The sequence below is a fragment of the Pimephales promelas genome, chromosome 14 (assembly GCF_988280905.1).
Source record: "Pimephales promelas chromosome 14, fPimPro1.hap1.1, whole genome shotgun sequence".
Lineage (NCBI taxonomy): Eukaryota > Metazoa > Chordata > Actinopteri > Cypriniformes > Leuciscidae > Pimephales > Pimephales promelas.
This window is the reverse complement of record NC_142782.1, coordinates 26,860,694-26,875,824: the sequence shown is the minus strand read 5'-3', so window position 1 is coordinate 26,875,824 and position 15,131 is coordinate 26,860,694. Positions and strand designations below refer to the sequence as shown.

Here is a 15,131-nt window from a genome sequence, read left to right as displayed (position 1 = left end):
AAGGTGGAAGAAACATTACACTATTATTTTGAAGCAAGTCAAATGAATGGCATGGCATTACACAACAAATAAACTACTTCCATCTTACAATTAAAGGAAGCTTTTGAGGCAAACTCCCAGGAAGAGTAAGGATATTACCTAGCCACACCTCAAACAGAGAATCACGAATATTACTGGCATTTCTTATGTCAGTAGAGTATATTTAGACACTTTTATCTTAGGATCCAAAACTACACAATCAAGCAGTTGTCTAAAAGACAACCCATGTTTTGATAATTCTTTTTTTAGCCCATTTGACAGGTTATCTTAAAAGGAAATGAATTAGCTATTAAAGATGCATTTAAAACTAAACAAATCAAATATTAAAAATAGACTGAAACTAATAGGTTCGTTTTTGTCCTCAACATACTGCCAGTAGAAAAACTTACAAACTGAAATGTATTGTTCACTACATATCTCAATATGATCACATTGACATCATCAGTATTAAAAAAAATGTCTGTCTTGTGAATTTCAAGCATCATTACAGACCTTCAGGAAATAATTTCCTGGTTCTTCACCATGCATTCTCTTTTAACGGACTAGATTATATTACTCACTGACCTATGCAAAAAATAAATCTGGCAGACTTTTAACAACCCAAATCTTCGGCATGGATGACTCACATAGGCTACTTCTTACAAATGTTCTACCAATTATGCTCTTAAGATGTGTATGCTGTGCGTGTGCATATGTACACCAGCATTCGTTCTGACATGCTTTTATGTGCATGTGCGATAAACCCTCTGAAGTCATGTCACACAGCTGTGCTGGTTACGCATGTGTTGCGCTCATGTGTGGGCTTCACAGATTCATTGCAGGCTAGAGAATCTAACGAAACATTGTTTGGTTCAAGCTCTCTATCATTTCCCAAACCGATCCATCCCTCAGATTTCACATTTGACCCTGCAAGGGTGGAATACATCTTGAAAGGAAAGCAGAAGGGGAAATAAATCAATAATCAGAAATGTTCAGGCATTTGAACTTTAACTGAAAATTTGCACAAGCCCACTCTCTACCACATTGTGAGTTTGCTTTAGGGAGAAATATAATGCGATTGGAGGGTAAAGAAAGAGTTGAAAGTGCATGGAGGATACATTGGAGCAATCTGATGTAGGAAGATGAAACATTTTCAAATTGAATTCGGACAAGGGATTGCAATCACTCGAGCAATCAGCTCCAACAACATACTTGAGATTTCGATCAAAGGAAAATGCTCTCACATACCAGGATAATATGTTTATACCGGCAGTGCTGTGAGACACAAAAAGGGAAACTTCACATTGGTTCATTGCCTTCTGTCTTGGGAGAAGAATTTCTTTGGGCCCAAAATCACATGTATTCCACGTGGAACCAACCCAATTGGCAACATTACTATGTCTCGCTATGAATAACTTTCTTGTCTCTGAAAATGCCAAAGCTGCCCACTTACGCACACACAGTGGCTTCCCATTTGCCTTAAAAGCCCAATCTAGTTGCTGACGTCTGAAATCATATTTTGAAAAAATGAAGTAACTTATTTATAAAACTGCCACATCTTTTAGACATCATTTCTTTGCCAAGGATGTTAAACATAAGGCATGTCTGAACAGTTGTTGAAATTGGACATCATGAAGTCATGTCTTACTTTAACCTAATAAACTGCTGAAGAAGGTTTCATTGTTAAAAGAGAGCTGAGCCTTAAAAAAAGTTATGTGGTGCTACCTGATATATACCATGTTACTGAATGATTAGCATTTTTATTTACCAAGGTAATCTACTGCTCTTTCAAGAATACCATGGTTCATTATAAAATACTGCTTAAAGGTGTGGGGTTGGTGTAGTCCACTGAGGTGAGTTGCAGAAGAAACCATGATCAGTTTATTAACTCCAAACATGAACAAAATAAACAGAGTCTTGGCACAAAACATTAACTTAAACGAGGACAAGAACCTCACCAACAGTTGATACCCAGACAATACTAGACAAGGGACAATGGTAACATGAGTGCTATATACATAGATATCCATAATAAATGCTAGGTGTCGAGGAGTCTTTATCGTCATCAGTGGCGGCCATCTTGTCACAGGCAAGCTGATATATGAGTGATCAGTACGAACACAAATAACTCTTGACGAATTTGCAAACGGTTTGGTTTCTTACAAACGTTACTAACGTGCCTATAATTCTGGATTATTATTTATTCATACACTTATTATTCATAAGTATGCAGTGTCATAACTACATCTCTGACGTTTAGAACAAACCAACCCGTTTAAAAATCGGTAGAAAATTTAGCAAGTTATGGTTATTTGAAAAGTACATGCATCATTAAAACGCAATGTTATGAGTGAGTGAGCTGCTTGTGACAAGATGGCTGCCAGGTGCGGACGTGGGCCTCCAATGGCCATTAAATTATTAATGTAAGGGCAAAACTGAATTTTCAGCAGCTTTACTCCAGTTTTCACTCTCTCATATCCTTCAGAAATCGATCTAATATGGTTGTGCTTTGGAACACAGGAATTTTTGTGGATCATTTTTGCTCATTTGCTCACATATGCTCATTTTTTTCTGGATTATTTGATCAATTGAAAATTCAGAAGAACAACATTTATTTGAAATAGAAATCTTTTGTGACAACGTAGCTAATTGTCTTTACATTTTGATCAATTTAATGCATGTTGGCTACATACGAGTATTAATTGCTATAAAAATATCTTACTGTCTCCAAACATTTGAACAGTAGGCCTAGTGTACAAAAATATATCTTTTTTTTTTTTTTTTTAAAGCAAAAACATATGTTTTGTACATGTAGCATAAAATACAATTGTATTTTTACCTGCTACCATATGATATTAAAATCACTTATGATATGATATGATATGCATTAATGTACCATGGTATTACCATCATTATACCATGTTTTTTGTACATTATACCTTTACAATAGTTCAATGGTATAATGTTGGATGGTAATACCAATTGTTCTAGGTAGATTGCAAAGGTATAATGTCCAAAAAAAACATGGTAATGATGGTAATACCATGGTACATTAATGCATTTCATGTCATGGCACTAAGTGATACAATACCATTTGGAAGCAGGTAAAAATTCAATTGTATTATAATATCCTCTACATGTACAATACAGATGTTTTTGCTAGTGGAACCAGCACCGAACAAACTTACTATTACTATTATTTTCTTCTATTTTAGCTTCCTCAGCCTTAAAAATACCTTAGATTTCCAAATCACAGATGCATGTTGACTTATATGAGTTCAGAGAAATACCATTTCAAATGTTATCAGTGAACAGAGTTTAATGTGTGTCTGTTTTTGTCAGGGCTTTGGGGAAAAGCGATCCTCCTTAGGCCACCAGTGGTCTGAACACATCTCAGAGAATTGCCATTTAATTGCCAGTGAAGGTTCAGGGGGTTCACAGGAGAAAAAATAACTACATTCCACAAAAATAGGATGGAATCATGCAGCATAGGCTGTATGGGAATCTGTGCTGATAGGGAGCAATGCAATAATATGTGCGCAATGAATGTTTTTGTGTGCAGCCTCTCACTTCTCAGCTTTGGATACACCCAAGACAAACATGTGAACAGTGACACAACTAACAATATTAGAGTGTATTTATTCGGTGAAATCCTGGACATACATCCTAGTGGATATCCCTTGTTTGTCAGTCGGAGGAAAGAACAATACTGTGGGTGTGTGTGTGGCTTTCGACTGGTACATTTAGTTGAAGGATAATTTTGTCTTGTATGCATTTGTTATGCACACAGTCTTATTCAGGTCTCACAATTTTTTTCTTTTTTTCTTTCTCATTAGGTTTCATGGTTTGTCCTGTGGGGAAGTTTCTCGTTACTGAAAGGTAGGTTGAGGCATATTGATAGCTCAAATTTTGCAAGTAGTATCTGGCGATCTGCAGGGCTGATGCTCTATAATTAAGCACAGATGATGCTCAGCCCACTCACTGATTTGTGGACAACATGGTGCCCCTGGCAGGTTTGTGAAGCTTTTGAAGATCTGACCTTTTGTTGGCCATGAACGACCCCAAATCTGGCTAATATTAATAGAAAACTGGACTTAGGTAAATTTAATACTTATTATGCATCATTGCTTATAGCACATCACTCTTACCTTGATGCAAGGGGGTGGGTGTGTGTGATTCATACAGAGCTCTCTGTCTGTGGGCAGAAATTGATCATGTCTGTTTGAGCTTTTAACGGAGGCAGACAGAAACCTCGATCTTCCTCATTAAGGTCTGGGAAGGATGTGTCAGGAATGTCAGACATGTTGAAGCCCCCCCACAAATGACACACAACCCAAACAGCAGCTGAAACACCGGGAGCCGTTGTGCCGTGTCAGTGTGTCACATCTTGTTTGAGAGCTCAGACACTGTGGCCAGAGGCTTTATCTTTCAATAAACTTTTCTCACAGCCGTGCTTATGAAACACTTTATGGCTGGCACTCTGGCGTACCAGCCCAGGTGCTTGGAAACTGTGAAGAACAAAACACACAATCCCGGGAGGGGGGTCAGCTACTTTATGTACTTCATAAACCTTATATAAATAATGAGACTCTTTGTGTGAACATGTTTATGAAATATTTATCTTCCCTACATTTGGAAGGCTCAAGCAATGTTACAGTCTTAGCATATATGGTTCGATTTGGCTTGGCTGATAAATCAAAAAAAGCAAAGGAGCCAAGGGATGTTAACTTGTTACAGTAAAGAGCTGCAGTTCTTCTGGCATTCAGAGCGATTAAACCCTACAATTTTGTTTGTGTGAGAATGCCATAACCTTGTTAAACCTACTTTTTACCAAAATAACGTTACTGATACTGTGGTACTGCTTTGTGTTTGTCAAATTGTATGGCTTGTTCTGGGGTAATGTACTCAGAGCCCCCTAGCAACGGCCTAGCAACCACATAGAAATATGTTAAAATACACTCAAAAAACCTTTACAACCACCTAGCAACGCCATTGCAACTAGCTAAGAACCACATCAAACACCTTAGAAACCACAGAGCAATGTACTAAAAACCATCCTGAACTATACAGCAATATGGTAAAAAGCACTTAGAAAACTTTTGCCATAGCATTGCACCGCCTTATAGCAACAACATAGCAATATGTTAAAAATGCACTCAAAAAACATTTCCCTTCACATTGCAACGCCTTAGCAACATAGCAATATGTTAAAAATGCACTCAAAAACCGTTTTCCATTGCATTGCAACGCCTTAGCAACCACATAGCAATATGTTAAAAATGCACTCAAAACTGTTTGCCATCGCATAGCAATGCCTTAGCAACCACATAGCAATATGTTAAAAATGCACTCAAAAAACATTTCCCTTCACATTGCAACGCCTTAGCAACATAGCAATATGTTAAAAATGCACTCAAAAACCGTTTCCCATTGCATTGCAACGCCTTAGCAACCACATAGCAATATGTTAAAAATGCACTCAAAACTGTTTGCCATCGCATAGCAACGCCTTAGCAACCACATAGCAATATGTTAAAAATGCACTCAAAACTGTTTGCCATCACATAGCAACGCCATAGCAACCACATAGCAATACAGTATGTTAAAAAACACTCAAAAAAATCTTTGCAACCACTTACATTTGTAACAGAAACACCATAGCAATTTTCTAAAAAACACATCAAGCACCTTACCAAGTGAAGAGCAATGCACTAAAAACCATCCTGAACTATACAGCAACATGGTAAAAAGCACTCAGAAAACCTTTGCGACAGCAAATCAACTTGCTAAGAACCACTCTGGAAACCAGCAACATTGAAATGCATTAAAACCATCCTGACCTACACATCAACATGTCTAAAAACCCTCTTTGTAACGAACTAGCAACAACATAGTAGCATGTAAAAATAAATCATGTGCTAACAACACCATATTAACCACATATAGATGCATTAAAACCACCCTGAACTACACGGGAACGTCTTAAACACACTCATAAAACTTTTGTAACTGCATAGCAACGCCCTAGCAACTACATGGTAATGTAAAAAAATTGTTGCAACCACATAGCAATGTGGTAACAACCACTTTGAACACCTTATCAACCAAATAGCAATCCACTACCCCCCCCCCCCCCCTTAACTACACAAAAACATTTGTAAGAAACCTTTGTAACTGCATAGCAAGTCCCTAGCAACTAAACAGCAACATAGCAACCATATAGGAACGTGCCAAGAACCAATCGAAATAATAATAATAAAACCCTGGGTGTGGCATGCGATAAATGTAGAATTTATTATTTATTCATATTTTTCAATTGTAATGGTAAGCAGTGTTTCTGAATGAAATGACAGCAATGTGTAAGGTGCCAGTCATGTGTAAGAAGAGTAGCCAGCAATAATCCTCTCAGGAACACATTTCCTTTTATGTGTGATTAAGGCGTGATTGACTATGTAAATTTCTCCATAATCACACTTTTTTTTTCCCTCTGTGTCCATGAGCTCAGAAGCGCAATATGCAGCAGAAATCAGATGCGTCTCCCACGGCAGACCGTGAGTCAGTGAGTCCCAGCGTGAAGCAGTGCAGGGCGGCAGGATCTGAGTGCTGGAGAGCTGTGGATTGTTATGGATTGCAGTGGGTGGATAAGGGTCATACAGAAGTGTGGCAGGGGCAGGAAACAGGTGTCAGAAATGACGCAGAGGAGAGAACGAGTGAGAGTAACTTCAGACGAGCACATGTTCATTCACACACACACAAACAGCAATCAGCGTCCATGTCTTCAAGCTGTCGTTAGTCCATCAAAGCCAACCTCAGTCCATCCCTGATAAATGTGATTTCACCAAGTACAACAAGTTCCCGGATCAACATCTTATGCGTAGTATGTCCAGTTTAGACGTACAGTATTCAGGGTTAGGTGCTTTTACATCAGTGTTATTCTCTTATCATTTCTCTCTGGTTTTAGGGATAAGTTATGGGTAGGGTTAGGTTTTGAAGTAGAGATGTGGTTAAGACTATATTACTGTATTAGTGGTGATTACTCAAGCAAGCGTCACTATTGCTCATGTGTATAGGGTTAGCGACCTGAAGAAACCTCTCACCCTAAGAATCAAGTCCTATACTATTTGTACTGTGGCCATGATTGACTCCTCAAGCTTGACTTTTCAGTGATAAAATATGGGAAAAAATCGTTTACGTTTAAGGAGAAGAATCTTGAGGAGATAACATAATATAATAGAGATTTGAGGGTGGCTATTTAGCCACATAGCAACAACCAAAAGCATCCTTAGCAATGACCCAGAATTCCCTATAGCAACAATATAGCAATGTGCTTAAAACAGCACAGAATACTTTGCAACAGTTACTGTAGCTACAACATTGTGGCTGTGATTTTGCCATGGGCACTGACATTTTCAATTAGGTTAATGTGAAAGTCTAGTTAACAGATCTGTCATTTTGTTGGCCAGATCAGTTCTTTGCTATTGGCTCCTTTTGGTTTTAAAGAATCTTAAATCTGCAACATAAATAACATACAGTCACGTATAATGAATTCTTTATCAAGAGAGAGGTGAGAGATGGTTGTGTGACTGTTTACTGTCTCTCTATTAAAGCCACACTGTGGAACTTTTCAACCTTTATAATATATTACCAAAACCCATTTAGATGGTACATCGACTTACAATAGTTTGAATGACATGTCTGCTGTAGCCTGAAGGTGTCTGTATCGCTTTTACTAGCACTTTGTAACTAGAACTACAAAATTCGACCGCTTTATGGCATACGTCACTTTCCCCACCACCCCAAATTCCTCAGATTCTGACGTTTTAGTGCTCAACTCGCATTTGATTGCCGTCTGTATGTTTTCATCATGGCCGAACAGCAGCTACAAGGAAGAAGGCAACGGTTTTATCAAAGGAAACTAAAAAAGAAAAGGGGAGAGTGACTAATTAAAAGCCAGGACGAGGATTAACATTGGTCCAGCTTTCGCTTCGCTCGCTGTCGTGAGCGTAAGGGTGCTCGACCGATACTCAAACACTGCAAGCACACACAATAAAGACTTGGGATGCTGACCGGTTGACTGTTTGTTGACTTTAATTTGCACCAGTGCTGCAGAGCTTGTGGCCTCTAGGGACGCTAGATGTGAAAGTTACAGGTCGAGCGCCACTAGTGGCCAAAAGTTCCACAGTGTGGCTTTAACATTGAAGCTTTGAGTTTAATTATTTTAAAACCAGGGATGTTACCCTTCGTTGCCAAGAAATAGAACATTGAAGCTACAGGGCAGCGTTGATAAGTTTCTGTGTGTGTGCTTCAATGAAAACTAGTTAACATTATAGTTATCATTTTTTGTCCCTAACTCTTTTTCTGTGAGTTTATATCTTGCAGTTTTATCTTGCAACTTTATATCCAACAATGTGACTTTTTTTCAACTTGTTTTTTTTCTTCCTGAGGTAGAAACTGGCATCCCTACATGGTCTTCATTAATTGAAGACATTTCGTGGTTATTCCGTGTCATTGAATATATGCGATACTCACAGCAGCAAACGATTCAATGAAACACACAAGAATATTCTAGCAGCAATTTGTAGATAAAAGGCCTTTTCTTGTTCTAGTCTGTTGATCCAGGTATATGCTGCCCGTCGCACGCTGCCATTATCGGTCGAGTTTTGATTTTCCTGTTTGTGTGGGATGGCCAGGATATTTTCCTTCTGTGAGTCTAACAGGAAGAGAGTCGACTGGGGGTGGTGCTTTCTCGCTCGCTCTCTTTTTGTGACTCATCAGAACAACCAGCATCCACTCCAAAGCACACTGCTGTTCAATAGGACTCACGATCACTCTCTCTATTGCTCTGGCCTTTATCCCTCCCCGTGTCTTTCACAAAGACGTACGCACTATTTATACGGCAGATAATCGAAACACGTCTCCTCATGCCTGAACATAATTCTTGTACACATTATTTCACTTACTATGCATGCAAAGCCGGGCTGCTTTTTGAAGTGATCAGCATGACGCAACCCCTTTGAGTTCGTGCGTTTTTAAAGATAACATGTTGCAGTTCATCTAAGGCGGCTGGAGAGATGGATAATTGTGTTGCCAAGGAAAGCATGGGGAGTATGTGTTTGTGCGTACTTGTTCAACAAGAAATAAACATGTTCAATTTATTGCTCTGCCATTGTGACTGTATACGGTCAGAAGCAGAAGTCCCGCTGGACTTGGCATTGTTTGGACTGGGTCTCAAGGTAGAGCTGCAGGCCCAGTTGCCAGATAAAAGCAGAGAAGCATTTTCATTATAATCAAGCATGTTTCTTGATTCTTTTCTCACCCAATATCCCAGAGAGCCTGGTAATTATTCAGACATGAATAGAATCTCGCACAAACTCTATGGAGCCAAAGCCTGAAAAATTTTTGGTTTGGACATTTGTCATTTCTATACATTGTTGTGACATATTGTTCCTTTTGTACATTTGATTTTTTTAGAGGTTATATTACAATAAATATTACATTTTATATTTTTTTATTTTTGCTGTCAATGCAATTAATCAAGATTTATCACATCTAACATAAAAGTATACATATATAATATAAATGTGTGTACACACACACACACGCACACAAATTACAGCTTCAAGTTTGGAGATTTTTGTCATTTTTGTAGCTCTTCCGGTCCAAGCAGAAAAGCGAGGAGGAGGGATGAGAGAAGAGAGGATTTACGTATAGGTCTCAGGATCAGACAGTGACTGCATGAGCTGAATACTAATGTGATCACGTGAGAAGACCAGATCTCTTTTTTTATACAGCTGTGATATTTTCGAGTTAGTCATCCTCACTAATACTGATTCAGTGTGTTCTTTTCCTGCAGTCATCCACCACATCACAATGACGGCAGGCTCCACGGCAACCCGCAATTTTAAGTGACGGTGAAAGTCATAGAGGGAACAGAGACAGAATAAATGTTCAGGCAGTTCTGTCTTACTCTAGTCAGAAAATGGCTTGCATTTATGTAACGCTCGCAGGTGTTAAGATATTAAAATTCTACACAAGACATGAAAGGAAGTAAACATGTCACACAGGACAGAGTCTGTTACTGAACCACTCCATTTGTTGGTCTGCCACACACTGGGGAGGATTAAGTTGATTTGAATTTCCTGAAGGAAATACAAAGGCTTGTCAGGCAGCAAAAGAAGGTTTTAGGCTGTGGTTCTACGTAAATGATTTTGCGTCAGAGCGTTGTCTTTGCACTCGTGCAGCTTAAAAATGGTTCAATATACGCAAGATGAGACCAATCACAGCTCAGTATGCAAATTGATATAAATTATGATACTTTCACGCTGACCCCAGTCCATTTGTCATTAGACTCATGGTTTGACTGGTTTTACGCCTCACACACACCATATCAGGTCTGCTTGAAATGTTAGTCTGGGCTTTGAGTCACAGTTTGAAAGCAGCCTGTTAGTACTCTGCATTTGGTGATCTATCATTTACATGCAGCCAATAATGCTCAGTTATAGTTTAATGTGTTTCTCATTGCTGCTTGTCATCTAAATTACAAAAACAAAGATTAAATGGCACATTTAATACATTAAAAAGTATTTATTTTACTTACAGAAAAGCTTAGTATAATGTACATTTTCGGCTGACAAATGAAAGTGCCCTTCTAGATGGTAAATCTAAATGAACAATAATATAAATAAAATAGTCTGGAATCCTCTAGTCCTGAGATTGTTACTAAGAGAAAGTGGTAAACATCTGCCACTATGTGATGCGGTTCTAACCCAAAAACAGGCAGGGGAGGGTGGAATTTTTTTTCAAATGTTACATATAAATTTGTAGGTAGTTCCAAATTCCAAATGGCATTTTTGCGCCCTTATATGGCACTTCGAAAAGGGGGTGGGCATATGTAGGGGCATTCTAAAGGAAAGTCAACCAAAGGAATCCGTTCACAAAGGGCCCTTGCACAAGTTCATTAGCGAAGGGTACATGCTATGGTCACTTTAAGAAAGTAATTTTATTGTTTATGGTCATGTGACCCAGAGTCTACGCAATTAATTTTCATTTCAGATTGGAATTCTCCATAAATTATCATCTCTTCGTTTTATTCTGATTCATATTCCAATTGAACTTCCATAGGATGTGGCCAATTCAATTGCAATGGAGCTTGAAAGGAAACCTTCTTCAAAATATCTATTTCATGCAGAGAAGACAAGAAATAGTCTTGGAACTACATGAGTAAGCAAATGATTTTTTGTTTTTTTGAGTGAACTGTTCCTATAGTAGATATATTATATGTTTTAGTTTCAAATCAATTTTGTTGGTCAAAATAAGAACCAAATTTCATGAAGATTACTTCTAATGATACTTCAGACACAGATCTGCACTTAAAAAAGGTCTGGTGTATGTTGCTCCAAATCGAACACATTTTCCTGCACTCTAGCAATTATGTGCTTTGTCTTTACTAATCTAATAATCTTAAATAATCAAACCTGAAAGGAAAGGGTACAGGGCAGATCTGTGCAGTCCTTTCCAATCGTTTCTCCTTTCCTCCCACCCTTACATAAGTACGTAATGTCTGTAACCTGGCTGCTGTCCGTTATATAAGAGACAGGAAGAATCTCGTTAAATATGGAGAGCTTTGTTTGTGCGTCTGTTAGTTTGAGATGAAGAAGACATTAGAGGCCTGCTCTTCAACAGTCATTAATATGGACCACTCTTTCAAGTATACATATTAATGACTCCTTTGAACAGCACAGATTTCCAGCCTTTAATTATTCCTGTGTAGTCCATTATGAGTAAGTAGTAAAGCTATTGGGAAGCTATCAAGGACCAGGTGAGGAAAGTGGTGAATTGATAAGTGTTTTTTGGGACAAGACTAATATTATAAAACATAGGAAACAGTTTATCTCACTTGATCTGGCAGGTAAAATATGTGTCTTGCTGTCTAATTGATTAATGCTCATGTTCAAAATTATTATTTTTATATTTAATAGTTAAATTAATATTTGAGAAGAGCTTATTTACCTATTCCTGTCAATCATAACAGAAATATGTAAGCAGCTACTTTACTTCTGAGGCAATACCACCACAACCACAATTTTTAATATCTACTTTGCTCAGTGAAAAAAGATGTCACACACTGATGTTTTTATCTTTCATTCTAGGTAGGTTATATATATATATATATATATATATATATATATATATATATACAATTCTAAACGTCTGACCATAGTGTGGTAACAAGTCTCCATTACAGCGCAAATTAAGTTTAAATGTCTCAAACATATTTTAGAAACAGCCTTTGCTCATAGTAATATTATAAGCAGTCAACAATGGAACATTTTTTGGCTTAAAAGTATAGAAACCCATTTCTTTTTAAAATGAAAAAAGTTACATTGTGACAAAGTCGCAATTGCAAGGAAGTCACAAGTGGGAAATAAACAGTTGCATTAGAGATGTGGTCATATTGTGAGATAAAGTCACGATTATGAAAAAAAAAATTACAATCTTAAAATTAAAGACACACTCACACACACTTTTAAAGTAAATACTTTAATACTTGGATAACAACCTGATGTGACCCATTTGCACTCTCTGCTTCTTTAATTATATAAGATTGGTGCTTTGGCACATTACTCCTTTATGTTGTATTCATCCAAACAATGCTCCATTTGAATACAAATCTGATGTTTTCACAAGTAGAAAACCTGAGCCCAGAGATTCAAGAGAGAGAGGCTGTCTGTATCCTTAATGTTCTTCAGGACAAACCAGCTGCTGTGTCTTAAGTATTGATACCATTAAATCCAGGGAACAAAATGTTCAGAGGTTAGTCGATGTTCAAGCAGTAGCCTACTCGATGCATCAGTTTCCGGATAGCATTATTGGTTGGTAAGACCATGGCATGCTTTTTTTTTTAAATTGGCCATGCATTTTTCACAGAGTATGAGGACAACTGATGCAGATTCGCTGATGCTGGTGATTTGTTCCTAGTGTGCTGGTAATTATGTCTCTTAATTAAGTCTTATGTTTCTTTTTGCCTTGTTGTACAGATGACGGACAGATTTTTTCAACAATAACATTGTCTTCCTCTCGTATGCCTCACTGCAGCTGGTTCCTGTTTTGTCCTACGGCTATTTAAACAGCTTTAAGTTCAAGTTCACATTCACTATATTGTTATTCATCACTTATTTGAATACCAGAGAGAAGCAAAAAAAAAAAACACAAAACAAAACAACAACAACAAATATATATAACAGTAATTATTATTACATATATTTTCAATTTTATGCAATTTGTGCATGCCAACTAAATTGCAAAAACAATAATTTGTACCATCTTGATATATTTTATATGTACCGTGAAAAAACTTTTGAGTATTGTGAATAAATTCTGGTAAATGAATCAGTAATCATTCACTATCATGGTATATATTACAATCTGAGAGCATCATTGTACCAAAGTACCAAAACAGTAGGTCTTTGTGAGATTAACCTCAAGTATAACTTGCTTGGTTGGTGTTCTTCACCATAGTGTGCAGCCAAACAAACAGAGGGAGAAGAAGTTCAGCTCAGTGCCACTGAGTCAGAGCTGAATTGCACATAGATTTTTGTGTGTGTGTGTGTGAGAGAGAAATGCCAGTGTGAGAAAGATGTGCCAATGAGGAACACGTGTGAACTACACATCGTCATGCATCGTTTGGCACTCTAACTTGGAGGTTAATGTAGTGGAAACTATCAAGCGAGTTTTATTGTTTCAGTCTCTAGAAATATCTGTTTTCTGATCTAGAAATATTTGCATGAATGGAGAGTTATGCTTTGTATCTTGAACCATAATTAAAGTCACCATGAAATTAAGATTGACATTTTTTGCATGAGGGCAGGACAACCTGTCAATCACATCACATTACAGCAATAGCAAACCACAACCATCAAACAACCCAATCAATTCCTGATGGACAAATAACGACTCCGTTTTTTTGTGTGTGTTTGAGAAGCTATTTGGTCGGGGCAAAATAAGGAAGAAAAAGCTATCGTAACTTCTATTTCATGCCAACTTTAAATTCTGAAATGAGTCTTTATTAACATTCCTTATGAATTGACATAAACTTATGGGTAAATTGTATTTTTAATGTTCGTGGAAATATAATGCGGAATCTTCTTAATTCTTCTACTTCTTAAAGGCTCTTAATGCATCGTGTTTGCATCAGTGATTGTTTCCAGCTTTTGTAATAGTTGAGTTCCTAGTTTTTTTTTAGTGTGAAAATATGGATCTTAAAATCATTCGTGTCTTACTGTTGGAAAGGGTTTAAATATGCATAAGATAAACCTGTGATAAACACTGACTATGACCTACTGTGATCTGGTGTCATTGTTTTTTCCCCACCAGAGGCTTCTAACCCAGATAACCGTGTTTTAATTGCAGGCAAAGGGAGTTCCCAAACTCTGGATCCTGTTTTCCCTTTTTCATTTCACATCATTGTTTGCTGAAGCAGCCGGTCATGCTGGATGGTCAGGAGATCTCACCACGGCCTGGCCTTCTTTTCCCAGCACACTCAGAACATTGCCTCGAAGGATGACCTCACCTATTGTTCGACCTCACATTGAAATACATTGAACTCTTTCGAGTCACATTGAATTAGACACATGTTTCCTTTCATATCACCCAATGTAAGTAGCTACATTTAGTGCAAAAAACAAACAAACCAATATTACAATATTAAGGTAATATATTTAAACAGAAGTTCACAGTGCTAAAGTCTACAGTACAAAAGGCTTTTGTAAGAACCACAATGACTCAATATACTTATCATTATGAAATGCACTAATTGGATTTCATTTCACACACATTAATGCTGTTCATGTCAGACTTGCATCCATATTTATTTTATCTGAAACATAAGCAGACAGAGCAGAAAGAGTTTACCGGATGCCTCTGTCAAATAGAAAATGTATGGAATCCCAATTATCTGAACAATGAAAAACACTTGCTGTATCTGTCCACATAGTTGGTAGCTTAGTTACTTATCAAATACACGACTGAATTGTTAAAGGTTACTGTAAACTCATTGCATGGATTGTAAACTACTCTTAATCAAGTTAAGTTACATTCCATTAGTACTGGCCTGT

General features: G+C 37.5%; 1 long non-coding RNA gene across 1 annotated transcript; it reads left to right on the top strand.

Moving 5' to 3' along the window:
- Positions 1-3,853: 3,853 nt before the first annotated feature.
- LOC120476566 (uncharacterized) lies at positions 3,854-10,463 on the top strand. The gene is made up of 3 exons (XR_005622195.2): positions 3,854-3,897; positions 9,668-9,778; positions 9,872-10,463. It is a non-coding gene; the product is annotated as an uncharacterized LOC120476566 (long non-coding RNA).
- Positions 10,464-15,131: the final 4,668 nt, after the last annotated feature.